Below are 26,586 nucleotides of genomic sequence, written 5' to 3' on the forward strand. Positions count from 1 at the left end.
CTGATGCATTAGCGAATTGTCTACGGCAGCCTGGGTAAACTCATCTTGCTCCATCCCGTCCAAACGCGAACCGTTCGTTCGTAGAAAACTAATCAATGAAATTGCTTCGATTCGTATGGTAATGGACCAAGGATGCCCTCTCGTCGATTTATGACGTTGGATGCAATGCTTACAGTCAGTAGTTCGTATACATACATACATATGTACGTATGCAGAAGGGGGCACATAACAAATGTCTCGCCCATTTAAAGACATCAGGCAGAACATTAAGGATCCCTTTCTAGTAATGAGCAAAGGTCGTGAATTGATTTTGAACGTTTATCTTAGTCGTAGTATTGAATTTGCCTATCAAGTATCTGCAAGACTCTAATGTCTGAAACGCTATAATAATACATTTCATTGCGATCTTATCAGTTTTGAATCAACTCAATGATAGTCATCAAGTTTTTATTTGTCTCGTCAGGAATGCCAAAAGGATACTGGTCTTTAATCTGCAGACTTACTCTTCCCCATGAATTTTGATGTACGGTACAGTTGGACTCAATCTTGATGCTTGCCTTCAAGTATAAAGGCTAACCCCGTCAGTAAGAACGAAACAGTGTGATTTTGAACCAAGGGAATAACCTACAGTTGGTTTTAGTATCTACCAAGTATCACCCTAGTTTCGCTAGCATCACCAAAACGATCTTGGTCTTCAATCTATAACTTGCAGTTGGTCCTATATCTAACTATAGTACTAATCTCGCTAGTAGAGTTAAAACTATCTTGGTCTTCAGTGAATTAATTTGAAGTGCAGTTAGGCTTAGTCTTGTTGTTTGCTAACATGTATAGACGCTAGGCTTCATCAGCAAGGCTGAAACGAATTTGATCTTGAATCTAAAAATCCACAGTTAGCCTGTGTCTGCAAGTTAACCATCACGTATAGAACTAATCTCACTAGCAAGGCCAAAATGATCTTGGTCTTCAATCTATTGACTTGTAGTTGGTCTTTATCTGGGTGTTAATCATCAAGTACGTATACTACTAATCTTGCTGGTAAGTCTAAGACGATCTTGGTCTTCAAAGCATTGATTTGAAGAACAGTTAGCCTTAGTTTTTGATGCTTGCCAAAAGGTATATATACTAGGTTTCGTGAGCAAGGCCGAAACGAACTTGATCTTGTTAGCAAGACCGAAATGATCTTGATCTTCAATCTATTGACTTGCGGTTGGTCCTTATCTGGGTGTTAACCTTAAGTACGTATAGTACTAATCTCGTTAGTAAGTCTAAGACGATCTTGGTCTTCAAAGCATTGATTTGAAGTACAGATAGCTTAGTCTTGATGTTTGCCAAAAAGTACAAATACTAGGTTTCGCCTGCAAGGCCGAAACGAACTTGATCTTGAATCTAAAAATCCACATTTAGTCCTTGTCCTCAAGTTTATCATCGCGTGTAGAACTAATCTCGTTAGCAAGACCAAAGGATCTTGGTATTCAATATTTTAACTTATAGTACAGTTAGTATTAGTATTGATGTTCACCATCATGTATAGGCACTTCGTTAGCAAAACCAAAACGAATTTGATCTTGAATCTTCAGATCTACAGTTGGACCTTGAAGTAAACCACCAAGTATAGCACTAGTTTTTGAATTTTGCTTGACTTCTTTTTTATTCATGCTTCATTTTAATAACTTCTTTCCACAAAGACAGCGCCTACATTTGTCGTTGTATTTGTACAAGATTGTGTGCTATTATCGATCAAAAGACATGCAAGGTGTTTCCAAATTTAATTAAGGAAAGGTGCTCCTGTGTCATATATTAATTCGACATGTATTTCGACCACAGTTAAGCGGCTGCTTTTCGAAAATTTATGCTAACGAAATTATAAGCGCCAGAAGAGGCCCATAAATTCACCTTAGCTATGTTAACGTATTCATGAATATTTCCATAGGTACCGCAACCTGACGGGCATACACGACTAATTAGAAGGTTGCCGCCTTTCATCCTTTCCTATTTTGCTTAAATTAATAGTCAACATTGCACGTCTCACAAATGACGAAACTTTATGAAACATCTGATATACTGTTCCACATCACTCTCAATTTGGTAGTTCTAACTAATCAATGGAAATAGCTGCTCTACTAGTACAAAAGAAAAAAGACAACTTGACCCTTTTTTGTGGTCGACTGGTTTTTAGTTGTGCAGAGAATTAAATGTTATGTTAAAGATATATTAAGAATAGGAAAGGTTAGGAATGAGGAGGTATTAGTCAGACTAGAAGAACAGAAGATGCAGTGGAAGTCATTGTTAAATAGGCGAGATCGGTTGGTAGAGCACCTTCTCAACAAGAAAGGTTAGTTGGAGAGCAGTTTGCTCCAGTTTTAGAGATGTGCGATGATAGGAAGAAGCATGTCCAATCAGTCTTCAGGCTGAAGGCCTTACGGTGATGATGATGACCCAAGAGAATGTCAAGTGTAGGATCTTGGCAGATTGAGCATTTTCAGGGTCGAGAAAGAGTCTGTTTCTCTGACAGAAACGTGATGAGATACTACCTTGAGACTAGGGCGGTGAACATGGATTCCTGCAATGCTGTAGTTGCGGACTTCCAGGAGGAGTATTAGTCGTGGTAGGATACTAAAGAAGCTGGTTAGATTTTAATTAATGGCTTGCCATGAAATTAGCTCTAGTTTTCACTTTTCTAGCGGTGTATTAATTCCGACTCGTAGTTGATTTGCAATAAACATTTTTTGTGATTGCAGTGCCGCTCCTTGCAAGGGAAATCCTTTAAAGTTTTGGTGTTTTGTTGTCAGTTGTTTCTTTGAATTTTGACGTGCCGTTGCGCTTTATTGTACAAACTGCGAATGCTCTATTAGCGAATTGTTTAGAATATGTCACTCAGAAAGGCCTTAATTCCAACGACAAAGGCGCCCCTGTTCTCTCGCAAAATAAACTTGAGGCTGCATCTGAGTGGTTCGCGTTTGCAATTTCTAAAGTGGCAGTCTAATAGAGTGTAGAAGTAAGTGGGAGCTTATATCGATCGAAGCGAATGTAAGTTGTACTACTAGTCACCACACCAGAATGTGAAATGGGCGAGTTCAAACGCCTCAATTGATCGCTAAATATCTTAAATTTATCGGTTGTCATTACGTATTCCAGACTTTGAAGAAATATATGTGTACAGTGTTCTAAATGAACAATTCTGGAGAAAACTAGATGCATAGTGGACTTATCTAAGAAATATTGTCCTACGAACTAGAGTTATAAAACAAAGAACAGAACACGCTCGGGTCACTTTTAATAATGAATCAGTTTTGTGATCGTGAACGGTTAATTCGGAAATTCAGGAAAGATTATTAAAAGTGTAAGGCAACAGAAGTAGATTGGCCACCATCGTCCTGCCTCAAAATCCCATATATTTCCTTATAAAGGTTCACATCCGTCCTTTACGTTCAATTTTACCCCTTTCATGCCTACTGTAACCTTACGACTATCAGCTGTTGTTAGCCATATTTGACAGCTGTTACTGTCAGCCATCTTTTAGAGCTACGTCACGTGCCCCAGATGCTACACTTCTTCTGTGGGTATTCCGTTCCCTAAGACTTCCTTCACTTGTTGCTCCCTGGTTAGAAGGTTCTGCTGGAGTTCACGAAATTACAGACGAGAGCAGTAGATGGGTAATGGGGCCTGCCCATGTGTAAGAAAAAAAACATTTGGGTGTTTCATTCCCACCTGCCAGTAATGCTGGTGGGCGGGCAGTCCCTCCGGACTACTCCGGAAGGCCCCCTTCAGCCTCCTTTCAGGAATCGTGGGAATGGGTGGATGGTGGTTCGTGTCAGAAAGATGAAACGGACGTAATGAAGACAGAAGAGAATGAAAGATTATCTGTGGAATATTACTGTCCCGACATTTGCCTAAGTGATCCAAGGAAACCACAGAAAAACTTGGACCAACGTAGATGGACCTGGAATCGAACCGGCGTCCTGCCAAATGCTAAGCAATTGTCTAAACCTCTAGGCCATGCCGCTCGGTAGGTGTAAGTGGTGGAGTACCACCTAATGATGACAAAAGGGCTACGGTTGAAGTGCCTATGGATGAGGAATGATGAGCCGCAGCAGTAGAGGAGTACCTTATTATCAGGGAGCAACAGGTGAAGGCGACTTTAGGAGGAGATGGTTGACGATGACAGTTGTCAAAGATGGCTGACAACAGTTGATAGCCATGATGCCTGGGTAGACAGACATGGAAGGGGTAAATTAAACGAAAAGGATCTTCATAGGAACATAAAGGAATTTTAGGAGAGGCGAAGGTACCCTATCTTTTATCACAGGGCGTTATGGAAGATGAGTTGGAACGACATCTTCTCAGACATGAAGAGCTCCAGTTAGAGATATATTAGAAGCAGTAAAAGAATTAAGAGGGGCAAATCTATACCTGGATTAGATTACTATTTCTATATAGTTAAAGATGTCTTCGAGAAATGTTTTGATTGACTCCAGATAGGAAGTAGTGGATGTCTTTGGACTGAAGATGTTTATGATCTTGATGATGGGGCTTGGATTTATGCATTCTGCAAACTTTGAGAAAAAGAAATGTTAAACGTCAATTCCCTACATGTACAGTCCCTTCTAATGATTCTTAAGTTTGATTCTGAATCTGAATTTCAGTATTTTCACGGTTGCAAATAATTTGGATATTCCAACTTTGAGGTAGTATCCTAAATAGGACATTATGAATACTATGCGTCAGTAGGTATATATTTTAAGTAGAAGTTTAACGTATAATGAGCTTACGGAGAGTCTATAATTGTGAATTCATGTACAGTTGATAGCATTAATTAAAGTACGTACTCATTGTAAGCTGATGTATGTGGGTAGATAATATAATTAGTTTAGTGTTCTACGTGGAGAAATTTTATGTTTATAATTGTATTTCACGTTACTTTTACTCTTTCGGTTTTTTTTCCGATGGCGTTTCTAATTATTCAGAGGGAATTCGTATCGGGGATCGCAAGTTTGTTAATTATCGTGGTTTCTGAGACCGAAGTTTCTTGTTTGCATTGAAAGTTAAATTTTCATAGAACCATCGACATGTTACGACGTACTTTTCAATAAAGTGCAACCTTCGATTCTCTGTTGTCTGTAAAAGTGGGATGAGAGGGAGCTGCACGCTTCTGTGCATCCCGACGTTAATATAAGACGCTCCGTCGACTTGCCCGAGGAAGACAATTAGTTAAGGGAAGAGATGATAACGCGCCCCGATGCCACGGTTGCCCCCCCCACGATATTAATTAAGCACGCTTAGCGAGATCTCGAATTGGTTTTCGAAGGGGATTGTTATTAATTGTTGTTCATGGCAACTTTGCAGACAGGTTTCAAGGTAAAAGTGAACGCGCTAGTATCACACATATCTATACTCGTATCTACGTATAATCTATGTACATTTATGTACTGTCTATACATGGCTAATTAATTAATGTTCCAATTAGTTTATAAACTTTATCTATGTATAATTTACATAGTCTGGAAAGCCTTGATCACAAAAAGAAGAATGGAATTTACAGCTCTAATGGAAGTTACATCTGACCAAAACGAGTTTAAAATAGTGAGGTAAAATCTTTTAGAACGAGTAATAGGCGAGCTCGTATGAGTGAAAGGCGAGTATCGTATGTCGAAATGTGGGAATATTTGTTTTACGAAGTGTAAAAGTTCCCTGTAGACACAAGTACCAACTGTTCTAGTAAAAGTTAAGTAAGAGTAAGAAAAATTGTATTTTTGGGACGAGTTATACTTGAGCTACATGGACGAAAGGTGGGAATTGTCTAGCGATACTCATAATCGTGCTGGAAACTCTAAAGCAGATTGTAGATACGTATGTATGTAAAGTTGTTTAGTATTTGTATGGTTTCAAGACGAGTAATGGCTTAGTATGAGTAGAAAGGAAAATATGGGTTAGAGATACTTGAAATATGACCTTTGATTAATGTCCTCTCAAGGCTCACAATGGATGCAACAGCCTGCTTGTTATTATAATGAGTATTAGGCGAGCTCCTATAAGTAAAACGTGAACATTCCTGGATACTTTTTTAGAATGAGTTTTAAGCGAGTCCACGCGAGCAAAATATGAGTCGCACCTAACGTTACTACGTGAAATAGTGCTACAAATGCGATTTTTATTTGGTGAAGCACATATTTTTTTTGTCGGTAAAGGTTGTCAGTTTTTTGCGAGGTATTATAATTACAAATTGAACTTTCGCGAGCGAAAGCGGGCTGGCGCGGACTGAGCCGTTTTTAAGTCATGTTTTATTCATGTAATCTCTAGCAAAGAAATGGAAGAGTGAATTAAACGTCCTACGAATTGCGGATAAAGGGAGCATCGTAGTTGGCTCGGTGGTCCGGTGCGGTACGGCGTCCGGTGGTGGCGCATGCTCTTACGATAATTTATGACTGTGACCCGAAATAATTTTCCATATAAGACTACTAGAACGGCATTCGTATTTACACAATGGGGTAAAGGTACACAGGAATTACCTACGTCAGATGTACCAGTTCGCGCGGTGTGAAATTCATATTTTATTTAATATCCGCCACCTTTAAATTGCTCTTCTAAACAATATTTAACGGCGTGGTGTTGCAATACCGGGGCCGATGTAACGCCGGGATTATCATTGTGAATTTCAACGACTGGCCTTTAACGACCCCATATTTTAAATTTTCAAAGAGATTAAGTAATTTACTCGTGCTTGTTTTCAAAAATTAGCTTGTAAGAGAAATTACCTTCCAGTCAAGTCAACGGACGAGAATTTGTTAATGGTTTTAGAAACGTAATTGTTTCGTGCCATTAAAGGGAAAAAAGATTAGGTGGCAACCGAGTAGGACATTAACACTGTTGACATTATTAGCCGTGGTGATAAATTGAAAAGCTGCCGGCAGCCTTTTGATAAACGATTTTACCTCCGAAGATGACATCGCCAAGATCTCCTTAATATATTTACTTGACGTTCGCGCCTCTAACACCGTCTTTCTCACGTTTTTGTCACGAATTTGTTAACATTGTCCTATTTGTTTTAACAAATAACCATCCTTGAATCATCATTCATGATTAATAAAAAAACTTGAGAAGCTGTTGTATCGGATAGCCAGCTACAAGTTGTGGAATCAGATAATCAGTGTTTTTAGCAGAAACTGACGCGTGGAAACGCGTGTTAAGTGTTGTCGCGTAAAAAAACACCCTCCACACTCTGATCTAACAGTAAATAAAACAAAGAACAGAAGAAACTGTACCAAGGCAGACGAACCCCGTATCAAACCAGCGTTCTCCCGAATGCTCAGCAAAAGGTCTAAACCTCTAGGCCACGCCGCTCGCTTTCTGTTGTGACCTCGCGGCAGGTATTTATAGTGTCTGGACCTATTCTAGAAAGATTTTAGAATGTAGGTTGTAGAGACTTTGGCCTTTTTGTTGCTAGCGCAAGCTTGGCAACTTACTATAAACTACCTGACGCTTCTTCATGTATGGTAGGCTGTCCAATGCTAAGTAAGGGTCGAAAGCTCAAGGTCATACCACTTGGGTTTTGTTGTGGCCTCGCGACAGCTAATTGTAGGGTCCAGACTAGTTCTAGAATGATTCCAGAATATAGGTTTTGGAGACTCCGACCTTTTTCGGCAAATCACTATAGATTACCTGACGCTTATTAACGTATGTTGGGCTGCCTAATCCTAAGCAATGGTCGAAAGCTCAAGGTCATGCCGCTCGGGTTTTGCTGTGACAGCTACTCATATGGACTGGACTACTCTAGAAAGATTCTAGAATGATGGTTTTAGACTTTAAACTTTCACTTTCTTTTCTACTAGCGCAAGTTCGGCAACCCACTGTAGACTACATGACGATTCTTAACGTTTGATTCCATATAAAGTGGTATTTCTTATTTGCAATTTTCGTTTGCGGAAAGGCACCTGAATTGCCTTTGATCGTGTTTGAATCGGCTGGCCGCACATGACTTTTGCACTGCAATAGTTTGAGCAGACGCTTTATTGCACTTTACATATAAGTCGGCAAATACAAAGGTAATACCAATATCGTGGTCTATAACATGGTAGCGACCGAAAAACCAAACATCTTTACTTACTGCTTTACGAAATCTGTAGCCAATAATGTTTCGAGAAGAAGAACTCTTTTGGCATGAAAAATGGAAAAGGAATCAAGAAAATTAGAAACGATTACATCTTATTGAATAATTGTATTCAAAGAACAAAAAAATTGGATAATTTTTGATAGCTGTGATAAGAGACATCAAAGAAAAGCGAGTAAAATTGTATTTAGCATGTTTTTTTTCGTAAAACGTTTCTGTGGTACGATATTAATTTCGCTGCACCAATTTGAATTCTTTCATATTCGAATTGGTTTTTGATTTGTTGCTTTTTTGCGCGTTTCTCTGACTATGAGTTTAATTTAAAAAGCGTGCTCTATGAACTGGGTTGGCAAATGGTTTTTGAGGGTGAATTTCTCCACCGAGGAAACAATGACTAATGTTTGAAGCGAGTTTGAACGAACGGTGGCGACGCAATGTCGAATTGTACAATCGAAGCCGCAAGAGCTGTAAGTTTACCTTTTGTTTCTGCTGACATTTAAAGATGATGTAGAATGGAATTCGGTGGAGCACGAAAACGTGAATGCAATTTTTTAAGTGTCTTAACCCAGAAAAAGTGAATTAATAGACCTGGTTTTAACCAACTTTTTCTTCGATTGGTAGGTTATTTCATTTGTAAATTTTTATCACTTTTGTACGACTTTTGATGCGCAGTTTTGTTGAGATACGTAAGCAAACCTCTGCGAATCCGTGATCGGAGTTACTGTATTACTAAGGCGCTCGGGGTACTACCAAATTGACCGTTGTTCGCTTCTCCTTGTATTATCTACGTGGTACATACATAGTACTGGTATGTTTAAAACAGTTGCGAGTGTGGGGGTTTTTAAAGCATTGAATAATGCATGGCAGCCATTAACGTGAGCCAGAGCTTAATGCTTCTCAATGCTTTCAAAAGGACGAGGACCTTTTATGTTTTTACGGTTGCTTTTCCTTTCTTTTTCCAAGTTACTTGCCCTAGTAATACGTTACAGTTTCCATAGTAACACACAACAAATCGGATCATTGTATTATTTATTTTATTTTTTTGCCGTAATATATTCATAGAGTTTCCGCCTAACATAAATGTCGTCCTTAATACATCGCCGTTCCTAGTGCTGATCGGTTTTTTTGCAAGCTTTAAGCTCTTACAAAGATACATTAGAAGAACTCGCGATTTTCTTTAAAAACTTTAAATACATCGAGAGCGTTGAACGCGTACTTCGGAGATAACAGAACTTCAGAACAAAGACTCCGTATAATCCTAATTATCTACCGGTAATCAATTAAATAATTCAATGTATCACATGTAGGCAACGAAGCGTCAAGTGGCCTATGTATATTGGGTTGCCTGGATTATGCAATAACGAAGAGGGCCGGAATTCCCTAGAATATACATTCTTGAGTCTTTCTAGAACAAGTTCCGTCCCTATAAATAGCTGTCGCGAGGTGGAAGAAGGAAGGTTCTAGTTCTGAGGCGATAGAATGTGAAATAAAAAGAGCAAAGAAACGATTCAGTAGTGAACGACTACCGATTAATTATTAGTAACGGTGTTAATTAAAAATTAATTAGAAATATTTCGGAATGTAGTTTCTGAAGTTTCTCCACGTACGATGTACTGTCTACATGCGGCAATAGGTTCCTATACAAAAGTTTTCTTTTCGTTTTTCACTTTTTTTATTTATAATGGTGTTAAGTTTTTGAAGTGACGTCGCTTGGTTATTGTATGTATCAGGTCACTTTTGAGGTGGGTTGATGTCTAGCTGATGGTGTGAGTGAATAGTTTCTGCATGACGTGCTTCCTATTACTTTTGACTCTTTCAAAATTCCTTAAAAATTGCCCTGATGGATCGAGGTGCCCAGTTCGGGTGGCGTGTGTAATTCATGAATGCAGGAACCTTCTCATGTCATTTAACCCTGCAAACATCGCGAAAGCCAATTTGTCATCCCATTATCCAGCTTCTGGCTTCGGTTACTCTAATGCAATCTCTGATGGACGTATTAACTTAGCAGAACCGTTTCAACCGATTTTGGAGAGCTTGGAATTTTTAATTTATTTGCTCCATCCGTATATCGAAGACTCTCTGATGTCTGTAATCGAAGATTCCTAATTTATTTGTTTTATTTATTTCTCGCTGATGGTTTTTCTGAATCTGTGTTTTTGTTATCAGAAGATGTTAACGGTTTAATTCGACTTCTCGTAAAACAGAAGGTCAAAAGAACGAACAATACCGCCGCATTCCCCTTCGACCCCTATAGTTTCGGATTACAATGGCAACAGAATCGTCGAAAGATAAATGGGACTTCCTTCGATCATTGTTAAGGAAAACAATCAGATATTTCCGAGCCAACTTTGACGATGAAAAAGGGTTTTATATTGTGATGAGAAAATATAGACAATGCTCTTCAGACATCAGCAAGGCAAATAAAAGGGAAATTGTTAAGTTAGAAAGAATGTCCCACTTTTCATACCACCTACACTAACCTGAACGAAAGTAATGCTTGTGTTTTCTTGTTTTTGATTCATTTTAGATCGTGATATTTATGGATTTTGACGTGTTGCAAGGCAACGAGATCTAAAGGAACTTTACGAACACAAATTCATTATAACCGCGTTTTACAAGTGCATTACCTTTTGGGCGTTATTGAATTTACTTCGGCAGTTATGAAATATGCTTCGTAGGAAGTTCTAAACTCATTCGATGTATCCACGTATCGTATTATACCTGACGCAATGGAAGTTTCTAAGAAGGAACATTGAAATTGAATCATCCTTTCCACGGCACAAACTTTGAATTTGTGGCTGTTTACGCCACAGTTGACGTTTATAACATTCAAAGTTGCTGCTGGATACAAAATATAATACTTGATTCCTTATGCAGCACAAACAATCTCAAAACGTTTCAATCTGGACAATTTTGAAATACCACACATACGTACATGTTATTGAATACTTTATACTTATATTAATAAGTGAACGTAAGTGGTACGTGTCTGCTTATGGTAAATAGAAAACAAAAAGTGTTTCTGTGTGTTACCTGTAAAAAAAAACAAAAACGCGAGTAGAAAAAGAATCTTAAGTTAAATGAACTTTACAATAAGCGTTGACGGTCGAGTGATAGAATGCTCGCTTGTCACGCGGACGGACCCGAGTTCAGTTCTAAGCCGATACACTATACTTTTCCGGCTATGGTGTCCATCCGGATCAGCTGGTATGTTGTTAGATAGAATTATTGAGGCGCACAATAAATTCATCAATCATCCCAGCCAGTAAGTCTATTGAAAATGTAATCGTTCGACTTTGTTGAGCCCAACGTCCAACTACAACTACGACTACAACGTATATAAGCCGTTTGAGTTTAATCAAGCAGCCATTGAGTTGAATTGGAAGGGATGTAAAGGGACAAGCGGGACGACGACGGAAGGGTGTAGTAGTAGAAGGGTGGCGTGCCATTTCTTGATCAGAATTGCTCGGGGAGCACGTCTCACGGCCAAGTTGGCAACTAAAACTTTATTGATAAACTCGCACCGGCGAAATGTGGAACTTTTGCTCACGTAATTTCGTTGTGTACGTTCGTACGTACACCGACACATATGTGCATCGTAAAAACGGCGACTGGCTGATAAAAACGGACCGAACTTATAATTCCCGCCGTCGGCTAAATTTATTGCTTCGCTACTTGTCTAAAACGAGTTCGAACAATCGAAACGCAGGAAATTTTAAGGGATTTCAAACTTGCAAACTTTTCGTTTACGTGAGTCTTACAACTCCTTTAATATTCCGATTGTAGGAAACACTCGCAATCGCTTCCGATGTTTGGTCGAGAGATTGCATTTTCAATCGTTTAAAATATTCTGTAGGGTTTCTATGCTACAGACGGCGAGTTAAAATTGAGTCCCAATGAGTCGAAGGCGAGTTCCAACTTTCCATTTTTTCTTTTTACTATAAAACCAATTAATCTTCTAGACTGTTCCTTTTGGGAGATGGAGAAAATTTGATTATTAAGGATTCTAAGCATTTCTTAGGACACTTTGGTCAAAGTATATAAGGAAATGACCCAATTGGGTGTTAGAACCCACTTCCACTACTCCAACATCACGGTCCTCGAATTATACATTCGAGAACATTCCAGGTCAACGCTGGAAAGATTCTAGATCATTCTAGTACATTCTTCCATATTATTAATTGGCATTTGGCGGTTGGTGGTTGACCCGCAAACCCACGTACACATTATAGCAGATCCCAAACGTTTTTATAGAACATTTTGGTCAAAATGTGAAGATGCCTTAATTGAAATTCCGTACCCAGCTGCATTCCAACATTCCAGAACATTCTCGATTCTTCCGATCTCGTTTACTCTTCAATATTTTATTTGAAGGTTATCCTAGATATTCGAGAACATTCCAGGAGAGGTCAAAGATTAATGAAGTTTCTATATTCTACAAATCCATAAGAATTGGGTATGGCAAGTTTCTTCGAAAGGCGGTGTTGTAATCGAAACGGTGGAAATTTGTTTGCAAAGGGTCGAAAGTTTCGTTCTCCGTGCCATAAATTCCACGTAGAACGACCGAAATGTTTCCCGACGACCTTGCCAAGAAACTTGTTAACGTTTCCTCTGCTCGAGAATGACAATACACGTATACTACACGCACACTTACATTCACACCTTGCCTTATCTGGTACATGCAAGTCCATTTTCGGTCTTATCAGGAGCTTTCCCGAATCAAGTACGAAATTGAAAACGCTCCCACGGCTTAAGGCACAACCCGGGACACAGTTGCTCCCATTCTACCGAATCAGGAGTAAAACGGGTTACCTTTTGTGAAAATACGAATGGTCTTTCGTTTTATATGTTTACACTAGCAATATTTCACTATAGGACAAACAACGAGTTTTTCACTTACGAAAAGAAGACTCTGACAAAGGTCAGAGTTCACCAGGCTAATTATCCCATGACTACCGAATAAATAATAAAATTTTTACGTATTTAGCGAGAGGTATGAGACTTAATTAGATTTTACCTAAATTAATCGAGGTTTGTGGGGCAGCGAGCCTACGATGTGACAGTAAGTGTAAAACGCTGTCCGGACCCGACACAAAAATTGCCAACGACGACCGCGGCTGTAAAACAAGAGGGACGAATTTTTTCGTATTGTAGTAATGTACATATGGGCTTATTAGTCAGTACATATTTAATCCAAAACCGTATTAAAATCATACGATTCGTTTCTGTGTACATATATACAACGCGACGAACGAAAGTACGAGGCGAAAGCGTTTTCTAGACACAATAAGCTCCAGCAAATACTGGAGTACGATCTCGTTTCACTTTGAGCGGGGCAGGCTAATTGGAAGTGTCTTCCGTTTACAGTTTAAACTTATTTAGCACTATTTAGAACTCGTTAACACACAAGTTAAAGCAAACACTGTACCCTTGGAGACTATTTAATGCCAACTGTAACCGCTTTATCCCAGATGCACTGCTTATGCCTTCATATTGTGTTTAAGTAAGTCTTCTCAATATTTTAAAACGTTTTAAATTCTTGATAGGGTGGGTATTGAACTGACTTTGTTTTTGTTTGGGATTTAAATGGACTTAAGTAAGATTGACGGCGAGTCCTAGACGAGCGCGTGTGAGTCGGCGGCGAGTAACGATTTATAGACTGTCGTAACTTCATCATTTATTGTTACATTTTTATAGAAATAAATATGTATGCGTGCATAAAATATTTCTGTACTAATGTCAATTGTAACCATCTTATTTCGAATTTACTTATTTCCTGTACACTTTTAATTTCATTATAGGGTTCATATATAGTTGATTTTCATTTTCTTTTGGGTAAAATAGATCTTAGGTCAACTAGACGGCGAGTCGAAGGTGAGTGCCTACGAGTCGACGGCGAGTCCAAGGTGAGCGCCTAATTTTTTAACATTCAGCAGTTCATTATTGTCTCGTCACCCATTTACCAATATTATTCTCTATTTTATAAGTAGGTGTATATAGAATCTTCATGTACCACATTTATGAACTTTATTTTGTGTAAATTGAATGACTATTTTCTGTGGATGGGCTGTAAAGACATGGGGTAATAAATAACCACTTAAGTAAAAGCTATCGTACGCCTGAAGTTTGCCAGATTTACAGATTTATTGTCCTCTTATTTCGAAAAGTTTAAAGAACTTCTGCATCTCGCTAAAAGCCTTCACAGATTCGTATTTCGTTTTATTTTGTATTTGAAAGCTATAATCACCTTTCAACCTACCACTTTTAAGTTTGATAATAATTTATAACTGCTTTGTTCTTCTTTTCGACTGATCCTGAGTATCTTGAATAAGGGTTTAGTTGAAGGATTTCAAGGATAGGTGAATGTAATACGTTGAAGTAGATTCATGATATTAGTAAGTTATTGCAATTTATAATAAACTTGAATTTATGCCGAAGTTTGAAATTTGTGTGTTTTCTTTTTATTTTAATTCTCACAACTGCTTGGCAAAATAAAAATTTGTAATGGTAAGCGAGAAACGAAAAGTAACTCACTCAAGATGAAGTTCAGCCTCCATTAATCATTTTTCTGGAGGCCGATAAAACTTTCAGCTTTAAAAGTGATATATAGGGTAACATCAGCGATAAATTTTGACTTTTTCCGGATTTAACTTAAACAACACACTACCGCGACATCCGTTTCACTAAATCATATAAATTTAGTTCATTTTTAACTTATCGTTAGCAAGTTTTATTGAGTGACAACTTTCCGATATAAATTTTCGAAACTTTATAAGGGATACAGGAATATTAGAAGGAAATTTAGATGTCTTGCAACAAATTTTCTTGTATACTGATTTTTTTAAAAGGATCTTGTATGTATAAGTAATTTATTTAACAGAAAATCTCATATGAATGTCGTATGAATTATGGCTGTCGCCGTATCGATTGCCACCTACGGCATTCGTTCATAACAGCGTGCCCATTCTTGTATGCCTTTTTATATATTTTAAAACGTTTGAGACATCTCTTCTGGACAAGAATTGACAATTCCTGGAATTGGAAATCATTGTCCGTTTAATAGATTTTGAGATGGATATTCCTCTTGATGGAACAATTGTTAATCTGTAACAGTGTGCACACGTTTAGGATTTAGATTGTATGATGCTAGGAGCAGTCTGTTTCGCCGTTAAAGTGTCGGTAGAATTACATCCTGCAGCTGTCTGGCAAATAGAAATTAGCAGAGCCGAGATTAATTTCGAGTTTGATGCCAGATGAGAATTTCCAGTCTCCACACGAGCAAATCTGTTTCCACATACAGCTCATTACAAAAGTTACAGTTCGCCATTTTGTTGGTAATTTAATTTCTGGACTATTTAATGGGATGCCATTCAGTGAAATATTAGTTTTCTGGCATTGCAATGATTTCAATGCTATCGGCGCACTGAAATCCTTTGTAAATGTTCGGAAACATCTCGAATTGATTGTAATCAATTAGGTGGTGAGTTAATGAACTATTACAGACGGAATATTTCTATTCTTATGCATTTAATGTACCTACACCTACCTTTAGAGTTTCTTCCTACGAAATGAGACATCGACTTGAAATTCATATCATCATCATCATCATCATAAGGTCGTCATTCCTAAGACTGGTTGGACCACCTCCACTCTTTCCTATCCTGAGCTAAACTTCGCATTTCCCTAAAACTAGAACAGCCCTCATCCTTAACTATTTGCGAACAGTAATCTAGTCTAGGTCTAGCTCTACCCCTCCTAACTCCTATTCATGTCTCTGACATGTCTCTGACTAGACCTTCATGTCTAAGAAGGTGTCCTACCAATCTATCTCGCCTATTTTTTATTGACTTCCATAGAGTCCTCTGTTCTCCTGTTCTTCGTAATACCTCTTCATTTCTAACCTTTTCTACCCACGATATCCTCATTATCCGCCTATAACACCACATTTCGAACGCTTCTAACCTTTTCTTTTCCGCCGCACCCACTGTCCATGTTTCGCACCCGTACAATGCCGTGTTCCAAACATACACCTTTAACAATCTTTTTCCAATTTCTAAATTACCGGTTTGCAAGCATAGAAGTGACTTCTTTTTATTAAAGGCGACACGACCCTGCGCTATTCTCCGCTTTATATCCCTACTACTCCTTCCATCCTGACTTATCTGACTTCCTAGTTATCTAAAATTAGCCACTTCTTCTAATTTTTCGTCTCCTATCTTTATATTTGTTCTTTTCCTACTTTTTCTTCCCTTGCATACCAGAATTCATATATATTAAGAATATCGTACGGTCACAAGTTTGATGATTGAGCCAAGCTTTAAATTTCCTAAAATCTTCAAGAAGCGAGCAATAGTCTAATCTTTATTTTCCCTGCACCTCTTTATTCCTGTCTCTGGTTCTAGTATGCTCTTGGTCTGTCCTAACGTCATATCTCTTCCTCTTCTATATATTCATGGTATATGCTTCTTTTCCGCCGATGTGACATGAATGGGTTTAAATGGCACCTAAAAGACCAGCTCAACAATCTAGTTAACAAATGCTCGCCGGGATAATTTTCGTTGGCCAGTTTCGAGGCTTGTAAGCCATTTCCGACCCGTTTCGCGGTCGCTAATAAATACATCTCAGCGCCTGTACTCTAGATAAAGAAAATTGATGTTTATACACGTCTGCTAGAGGTAGAGATACAAGCACCATTCGAAAACCTTTCCTTTTCCTGTCTACGTTATGGTTTACGTAGGTGCCCCCAATTTGTTTGGTTGTATTCGCTTAGTGCACCGCACTCTCGAAACATTTGAACAAATTATTATTTTTGATAAGGGCGCAGGCTGTTTAATTTAGCAATTTAATTTCGAGTACGGGATCAGATCTAGTATCTCAGGTCTCAGCGGTCGCCCCTGTTTGCTGATTAGCCAAGGCGTTATTAGAATCTGTACATCCGAAGATAGACATTTAGATAGATCCTACATTTTTTCAATGTTTATTTCCAAGTGGGATTCGTCAGAATTACTGATGTTTCAACAAAAATGAAAAAATAACGTTTTTGCTCATTTAAATATGTCAGGTACCTATGTGTATTCGTTTAGATGTTCGTTGTTTTTTGTTGTTCTATCTCGGATTTAAAACGTAAAAGTTGGGCACGTTCCAGAGAGAGGTGCACACGCAAGACTAACTCGGAAACCTTTTAAAAAGCTCCGCTGGCAAAGAAAAGAAAACGTTTGTGAAGTCGTTCAATTACAAATATTGAAATTTATACCGTTAAGGAGATATCAGTCACACGGTTCTAGTAAATCCTTTAAGCGAAATGGAATCTTTTCAGTCGTAGCTATAGGTACCTGTTGTAGCGATGACATAGCGGAGCCTGTCTCGCTTTGGATTTTGCTTCTTTTCATGTTTTATCCGCCAAACGAAATCATCGTGTACTGGACGAAGCGGAAGGTGTTTTTTTTTTATTTTTAATTAAAGCAATTTTAGGTATAAATACATCGCTTTCGCGAACGAAGCTTTACGGACGAAATCGATTTGGGCACTTTTTCACAAAAACTCACAGGCTGTTGCTAATGGCCTACCGAAAATTTTTAAAATTAGTAGACTCGAAAAGAGTCAAAGCTTTTCACACATTACGGCAACAAAAATCAGATGGACTTTTGTTGTTATCATTATTATTATTCGGTCAACAGCAAGGGCTGATTAATAAACTTGATTAGGTTCCACCCCGTTTTCGTCTTTTTTTTTTTTTGTTGGAAACTGGAAACGTAGATAATGTCCTTTCTCTCTCCCCATTTTTTTTTATATCTGTAGATGGAGGGTTACGTTTCAGATTATTAGGCCTTCATTAAATGCCTCTAATCTAAAAAAGTGATAGCGCATCACCCTTAATAATGTTTTTGACAAGAGATAGAAGAGGGCAGTAGCTTTTAAACCGGAACGTTATTCTTTCAAAGGGGCCGTTCCTTTTTATGACAGCAAAGACTACTCACAACCGACGAAATGTCCTTCCCGACCATTAGAGACTTGGTTTCATTTCGTGTCTATACCTGCACCGAGATTTTGGGCCGCACGTTGCCGCACAACAGTCAGCGGAGCACGTCCCTAAGTGTTTTCGCGGTCTTCTTTCCCTCCGCCGTTTCCAGCGATCAAAGCGAACGAACGACTTGGCCATGGCGAGTGTTGGATAGACCGTTTTACGTTATTGTTCGGATCCAAGAAGGTGGCGCGTCAAGGAAATTTCGGAACTTGGCGGATGGGGTTAATTTTACGGTTGAGAGAATTTAACGGGCGAGGGTGGCGCACCAGAGGAACGGTTCGTCTGACTGGGAACGGTTAAGGTGACGAAAAACGACGACCTCTCAAATAACTGCTCTTTTTATTATTACTTTTCATGATTTAATTAAAGAAGGAATGCTAATTTCTCACATTAGGTACATACATAAGTCTGAAATAGAACCATCAGCTTTCTACATCAATGGCTGTTAGCTGAAATTCATACAAAGGATTAGGTACAATCAATAAGCCGCCCATGGAGCGAGCGCAGAAGTCATACGGAATGTGGAGATCGATAAAGATTTAGAGAAACTTTTTTTGTAACGATGCTCTAAAGATTGAACCATTGTTTGTTAATGGTTGAAGATGTGGAGTATTTCAGTTTGAGGAAAATTTGAAGGTGGCTTAGGATAGGAAAGAATGGATCCCCATGATGATATTGATGATGATGACGACAACGATGCACTAGCGAAACCATTTTATTAGAAAGAGCAAACCGCTTTCTACTCATAGTAAAACAATCAAATTTCCGTAAGAATGGCAGCTAATAGTGACGGTACATGTTCCCGTTTACTGTTAAACGTTTTTGTAGCGTCACATCCATCAAGGGTAGGAATAAAAGAAAAACTGAGATGCTGTATTATATAACGTAATGTAATGCATCCACAAAAAAAAAGAATCGCGCTACCTAATGGTCCGTATTACTGTGCCGAGTATATAGATCGACTCGCATACTGTTGGTTCCCTTTTTTCTTAAGATTCAAAAGGGCGGTAGCGTGGGGAATTACCGAGCCCTAAAATTTACATATATTCTTAACGACCGACGCAACGTCTTGGATGCGCCTTCATCTGAGCCTCGTCTACTTTATCAACTCCATTTTTTTCTGGTTCTCCATCAAGGCACATCATCTCTGAAACGCTCGCTTCCGAACAAGGAGCTTCTTGTGAAGGCGCACAAATTTCTTGTTTGTTTAAAATGAAAAATGACTTTGATGGAGGTACCTACATAATACTTCTCATAACACTCTATACAATTTAACGATACCTATTTAGTATTTAGACATCAGAATTATATCTTTAAAAGGTTAGAAACACTGGAAATGTGATGTTATATGCGAATGATGAGGATACTGCGAATAGAGAAGGTTAGAAATGTGGAGATATTAGAAAAAGTAGGAGAACAGAGGTCAATATGGAAGTCAGTCATATTGGAAACAAAAACAGAAGATGAGAGGGGTTGAGGTAGATCTAGATTAGGTTACTGTTCTTAAACAGTTAAGGAAGTGGGATGTTCCAGTGTTAGGCAAATGCCAACATTAGCTCATGATAGGAAAGAGTGGAGGTGCGTATTCGACCAGTCTTAGGACTGACGCCCTTAAGATGATGATGAATCATAATTACAGTAATATCCGGTTAAAATGACGGCGGAAGAACTGACGAAATTTGATCACTATAAATACGACGCTAAGATTGGGGTAATAAAAGGACAATTTGAAAAGTTTAATATCGGTAGACCAAAAGATGCAAGGAGAGATTGCTGGTGGTGGTGGTGATGGTGGTAGGTGAACATATATTGCAATAGGGAGAAGAAGGAAGGGGGTGCAGAAACTTCTCTCCCAGAGCTGAGCTTTTCCGGAAAAACGAAGCCATCTCGGTGAATACCGTCCTGCGATTACCTTTTAAAGCGAACCATAAATTTCAAGTGGCGTCTGATGTGCCGACGACGTTCCGACGCTTCGCCGCCGACGCCGGCATCATTTCTCATATCGGGCGCATCTTTCGGTCGTACTTTCCATTGTCACTATTTCACACTCGTGCATACAACGAGGACGCGTTTTTCACTTTTCGCAAAAGATGCCATTCTCGTTCCCGATTTCCATTCGACAAAAGCCAAACGTGAGAAAAAGAGAGACCGAAAACGACGATAAGTCGAATTGATTCCAGCAGATCGTGGTCTTGAGGCAGGTCGCAAAGAATTGAAAGTAGACGGATTTTCTGTACCGCGAAACCCGATGTGTCTTTCAAAGGATCGAAAGCATTTTTAAATTCTTACTGCATTTTGGCTTTATTCGTTTATTATTTCTGAATCGTCTGTATACGATAAATAAATAATTTATTAATTCCATATGCCAGTACGGTATAAATATATTCCATACAGTAGGTTTATTGCTTTCATTTGGCCAAAAATGTCGTCGGCGGTTTAGCAGGCGGTCATAAATCAGCAAGGCGAACGAACTCGTAAATGAAAGCACAGGTATAAATGGAAACAAATCAGGACTATTAGTAAAAATCCAGGAAATAACTTTGAAAATCGTTGGAAATGAGAGTTAGTGGAGGCACATGGGTGAATAGAAAGGGGTACGGTGCCGTTGCGGCAACGGCCAGCACAAAAGGACCTTCCGCCTTTATACGTTTCCGCCCCATTGTCATAAATTATTTAAGGTGGTTAAGGTGCGGGTTTTTCAGCCGGTTCGTTATTAATGACATGGCACTGTTTGCGGTGAATTTGGGAAGAAAAAAAATAAATACCTCCGGAAAACGCAATCCCGTTAAATCTACCTACGCACATATGTACTTATGTACCTTCTATAAAATGGATTAGCGAACATAAGGGAAAAGCAAAGAAGAAAATCGTGATTAAGTTAATGCCTCTCTGACCCATTTTTTGCCTTGTCACATTAAATTCGACGTATTTGGAACCAGAGTAATTATAATGAAGTACGAATTGGGAGCAAGGGGGCAAAACGTTGACGTAATTTTTATCAATGATCAGTCTCAGAATTGGCCCAACATGTCATGATGCTGAAATATCTTCAAGACAATATCACAATGTTGTTGATTTGACTTTTGGAGTTGAGACACAGTGAGTTTCTATAGTTACATACGTTTTGACAGCGAATTCAACTCTCTTCCCAAAAAATATTTCGACACTTTTCAATTGGGTCGAATTAGGAAATATATAAATACGACACCTGTCATGCTTTTATGGAGTTAATGTGTGTTGACTGTTATTTTTTTTTTCGTTCATGTAGCTACAGCATAAGTGATGACATCTTTATCGATTCAGTTCATCGCCTGACTTCGGTCCCATCAGCATTTCCACCTCAGCTAACACTTATTTCCTGCCTGCTTCGCGTTCCTTTTACCGGAGAGAGTCCCTAAGGACTGTCAATAATTATCGAATTTTATAAACGAGCTAACGCGATCAACTTCAGGTTTCCGGATAGATGATTAAGAAGATTGCTTTCCGCCGCGTTATATCTTATTATAAATGGGAAAATTTTCGAAGAGAACTTAAACAGGCGAAATCAATCCCAAGTGTTCTCCTACCGTTTAGGTTTAAAGTATACGATAGACCAAACATTCGAATAAATTTAATTTACTTTATTAAATTGGATGTATTCTACGGGATTCGATATTGAATCTTCTCCAACAATACTTCAATTCGACTCTTCTACAATACTTCAATTTATTGTTCGGCGCTTGGAAGCAACAAATGCTTCTATCGATAGTGAGACTTCCAAAATGGCTACTAAAGTAGAAAATGTTATAATAATACCTAAGGAGGTATTTGGCTCCTACTTGTAGAGAACCACGGACCTTTAGCATTTAATACTCAAAATTTATGAAGACGAAAGGAATTGCTTAACGCTGGGTGGCTTTTTGACACTTACAACTATTACTATAAGTGATGGGTGAGAAATTGAAGCTAGCCAATCATTGAACAAAGAGGTAGATCTGGATTAATGGGCTTGGTCGAAAGAAACTTGTAGTTGTGCATCTTTGGGAGTCATCTTCAGTGGGCAACTTGATTCCTTGGTTAATGATGGAACTTCAGAGACTTAGGAATTAAGTTGCAGTCGAAACTTATGGATCTACAAGTTCCATTCCACACTGCCCATCAGGCCGGATTTACCTCTGTTCATTTCCGGCCATGACTGCCTTCGTCATTACATAGATGGGTCATCATTTTTTTCAATTGTGAGTACTCCATCAATTGACTGCCAAAATTCTACAGAGGATGACGGAATAAACGGGCGATTTCACAGTCAAATAATTCATCTATTCTTAATCATATTTCACAACAAATTGACCACAAAAGCTCAATGCTAGTCCACTATAAGCCAGAATAATATTGATCGTTGTTCGGTCATTGATGTTGATTATCAGTTGGTTGTCAAACCGAGCATTGTTTTTTAATCGAATTGGTGTCATTTGATGAGATATTCGATGCAGACAATGGGCTGATTGAATTTGAAATCGCCAACCACTCTCTGTACAACAATTCTTTGAGAAAACTAAATAAATATTCAAAAATATGCATTGAACTAGTGCTGGGATATAGGAAGGTTTCATATGGTAAATCTGTAGTATTGAATATTATTTCGTAGACTGAGACGATCCCGTGAAATTCTAATTGGAACGTTTGACTAACGAGATGTCGTTGTCTCTTCAAACAAGAGCTGCGGATGGTGTTTTACCTACTACTACTACTATTACAGTCTGTCAGTCAGTAAGCTTTCGGGGTCTTATTGAGATGACAATGTTTGTACAAGCGGGATTTCAAATACATATATAGGTACACATGAATACATACAAACATGGCCAGCGTGTGTTGGCGAAATGATTATGCTCAGGTGGGCAACTGCGGCATACATACGTGTGCTTGTAAATCTACAACATTATTTACTCAATGTATTAGACAGTGTAAGTAGGCGCTGGTTTAATGGAAGGTTAGGTTAGGTTTGCAGAAGATTATTATTATTATTAAGTCGACACAATTGCCCCGTCCTGTCACCTTAAACGTGCCGGCGGAATGGAATTACTGTGTTTTGGGGACTCAACGTGTGTCTAGCGGTCACCAGGTGAACTTAGGGACATCTAAACACACCAACAAGATGTAGTAAACCCCCAGATGATACACTGGGGAAAATTGGAATCTACAAACGTTAAATAGACTTAGCGGAAGTCAATTAGATTAAATGTTTCCATGCTACCCTGTGTTCTCTTTAAAGACAGCTGTGGTGTCTTCACAGAAACACAAGACAACAACTTCAATGAGGTTTTCTAATTTAACATTTATGAAATATTTTCAATTAACAGTTATTTCAACTAGTAATTATCCGTATTTTTTTATACAAAGTACTTTTAAAAGTTCTCTCGCATATATTAGGGTGCGATCTGGTACACTATGAACAGATTGTTTTACATTAATATGGCGAAATGAAATGCTTTAAATTAAATACATACGTCAACTGTAATTGCCCTGTCAACAGCCCGTGAACACATAAATCAGAAGGGTTAAACAGATGAGATAAGCGAATTAATATTAGCAGAGAAGACCTACCATTGAATATGTTCTAGTACGCGTTTCTAAGTAATAAAACGCACGCAAGTTTTGTCCCATCTTGTGCGTTTATTTTCTACAAGGTGAAATTAATAAATCGATCCGGGAGGCTGCGAGTTGATCCTTTACGTAGTAGAAAGCCGTCAGTCTCTTGTACCTATGCAAACAATAGGTAGGGCGAAAAGGGTCGAAGATGTATGTATCTAATGTAATTTCTATCCCTATCCGGCTAAAGATAATAACACAATAACATTAACTTTCTTTACCCTTGCGTTAACGAAGTAATAATTTACCTTAAACACTATATTCATCCATCCCCATTCACATGCCGTGCCTCCATCATCAGTTGATATATATTATTACAATACCATCTCAAATGAATTTGTCCCTTTTTAGTAAAAGCTGCGCAGTTATTTTATATAAATCATTATCATACTGTCATCTACCAATACTATGCATCAGATTGATAATATCAGTAGAAGCCCATAGCAGCAAATTTGGAAGTACCCCGAGCGCCTTACTAATTTAGTAACTCCAGCTACAGATGGCGGAGTAGTGTAAGTACACAGTTGGATGAATTGAATTATAATTACAATAAGAACTCAGATGTATTTGTCCCACCCAGTTAATCCACATAAATTTGGTATTATTATATAATAGACAACTTTTTTTTAATTGTCTTAAGCTTGGTTTCGATTATCATTGAGCTAATCAGTACATTAGGTCATCGGCTATTTCTTTATCGTTCAAAGACCTAGTACTTTATATCGTATTTTATAATCTACAAGTACATAACCTTTTGGACGCTTCGCGTGGAATTTCTGCCATGAAGACGAGTGATTAAGAAGGACGTTAACAAGCTAATGGCTCAGGAAGCTATTAAAAGGGCCGGAGGCAGCCACTATGCGATTCATATCTTGATTTATGAACGCGCACAATGGTATAATTATACATATGCATCTAGATACAAACGCATGGTTACAGTAGTTGCAATTCGTGATGTCCCCTCCTTCGTGCTTGATGAGATTGATTCTACGGCGAATGTCATTGTTACCATCAGTACGGAAGCTAATTTATGTTTCCACAATGTGACAACATGAATGAAACAGCTTGCCGACAATTACAGCGCTACTGCTCATATTCGATTCACACGATGACATATGAGACCATATGCATATTTATTTATAAAAAAGTATGGAAATTCTTGGTAATCCGTAAAAAGAATTGGTCAATACTTATGAGAACAGAGATCAAGGCGACATGGTTTAAGAATTTCCTGAGTGGTACACTCGGAAAAGTAAGTAGGTAATCCACAAGATTAGAAGTGACCCCTATTTATGTAGAAAATGAGTTGCAAAAATTGGTGACAAAGGTCATAGATGACTCCAAAGTTTAATCACAACTTTCCTACATCAGTTGCTACTGGAAAAAGTCTCTCATATTGAGAGATACGGCGACCAAGACATTACCGTGGTTTGTGTCCTGGTATTTTTCTCCTTCATTCCCAGTGAAGTACTCCGATTCAGTAACATGGTAGACTATCCACCATAGTGTTGCGCATCACCCAGAAGTGAACCCAGTACAAGTGCAGGACAGACATAACCTTGAACAGTAAGGCCATCAACAATATTGTCCTGATATGTGTCTTAGTATTCTAATCGCTCATTCCCAGTGAGGTATGAAGCTTCGATGCGGTAAAATGCTGGAGTAGGAATCGCAGTATTGCGCATCACTAAGGAGTGAATCCTACACTAGTCCAGGACAGACACAAACTCTGGACTGTAATCTCGGTGAGACTCCACTTTGGAGATCGCAAAGTGAAGAGTGGGCAAGAGTTTCTATCGGATGCATCTTTGTGATGCATGAGCTAAGACTATCAACAACATTCTCATGGTGTGTGTCTTGGTATTCCGCTCGCCCATTTCCAGTGAGGTATGGAACTCCGATGCGGTAAGATGCTGGACTAGGCATCGCAGTATTGCGTATCACTGAAGAGTGAATCCTACACTAGTCCAGGACACACACAAACTCTGGACTGTAATCTCGGTGAGACTCCTCCTTGGAGGTCGCAAAGTGACAAGTTGGCAAGTGTTCCTATGGGATGCATCTTTGTGATGCATGAGCTAAGACGATCAACAACATTCTCATGGTGTGTGTCTTGGTATTCCGCTCGCTCGTGTCCAGTGAGGTATGGAACTCCGATGCGGTAAGATGCTGGACCAGGCATCGCAGTATTGCGTATCACTGAGGAGTGAATCCTACACTAGTCCAGGACAGACACAAACTCTGGACTGTAATCTCGGTGAGACTCCAACTTGGAGGTCGCAAGGTGACAAGTCGGCAAGTGTTCCTATCGGATGCATCTTTGTGATACATGAGCTAAGACGATCAACAACATTCTCATGGTGTGTGTCTTGGTATTCCGCTTGCTCGTGTCCAGTGAGGTATGGAACTCCGATGCGGTAAGATGCTGGAGTAGGCATCACGGTATTGCGCATCACTGAAGAGTGAATCCTACACTAGTCCAGGACACACACAAACTCTGGACTGTAATCTCGGTGAGACTCCACCTTGGAGGTCGCAAAGTGACAAGTCGGCAAGTGTTCCTATCGGATGCATCTTTGTGATACATGAGCTAAGACGATCAACAACATTCTCATGGTATGTGTCTTGGTATTCCGCTCGTTCATTTGCAGTCAGCTATGGAACTCCGATGCGGTAAGATGCTGGACTAGGCATCACGGTATTGCGCATCACTGAGGAGTGAATGCTACACTAGTCCAGGACAGACACAAACTCTGGACTGTCATCTCGGCGAGACTTTACCTTGGAGGGCGCAAACAACAGAAGCAGCATTCTCATGGTATGTGTCTGC

At 38.9% G+C, this 26,586-nt stretch overlaps 1 protein-coding gene across 4 annotated transcripts in view; it reads left to right on the top strand.

Annotated features, from left to right (window-relative positions):
• The window catches only part of LOC108736059, a 174,944-nt gene that overhangs the window by 45,429 nt on the left and 102,929 nt on the right, over nt 1-26,586 (top strand). The window lies entirely within an intron of this gene.

The sequence above is a fragment of the Agrilus planipennis genome, unplaced genomic scaffold (genome assembly GCF_000699045.2).
Source record: "Agrilus planipennis isolate EAB-ADULT unplaced genomic scaffold, Apla_2.0 scaffold8, whole genome shotgun sequence".
NCBI lineage: Eukaryota > Metazoa > Arthropoda > Insecta > Coleoptera > Buprestidae > Agrilus > Agrilus planipennis.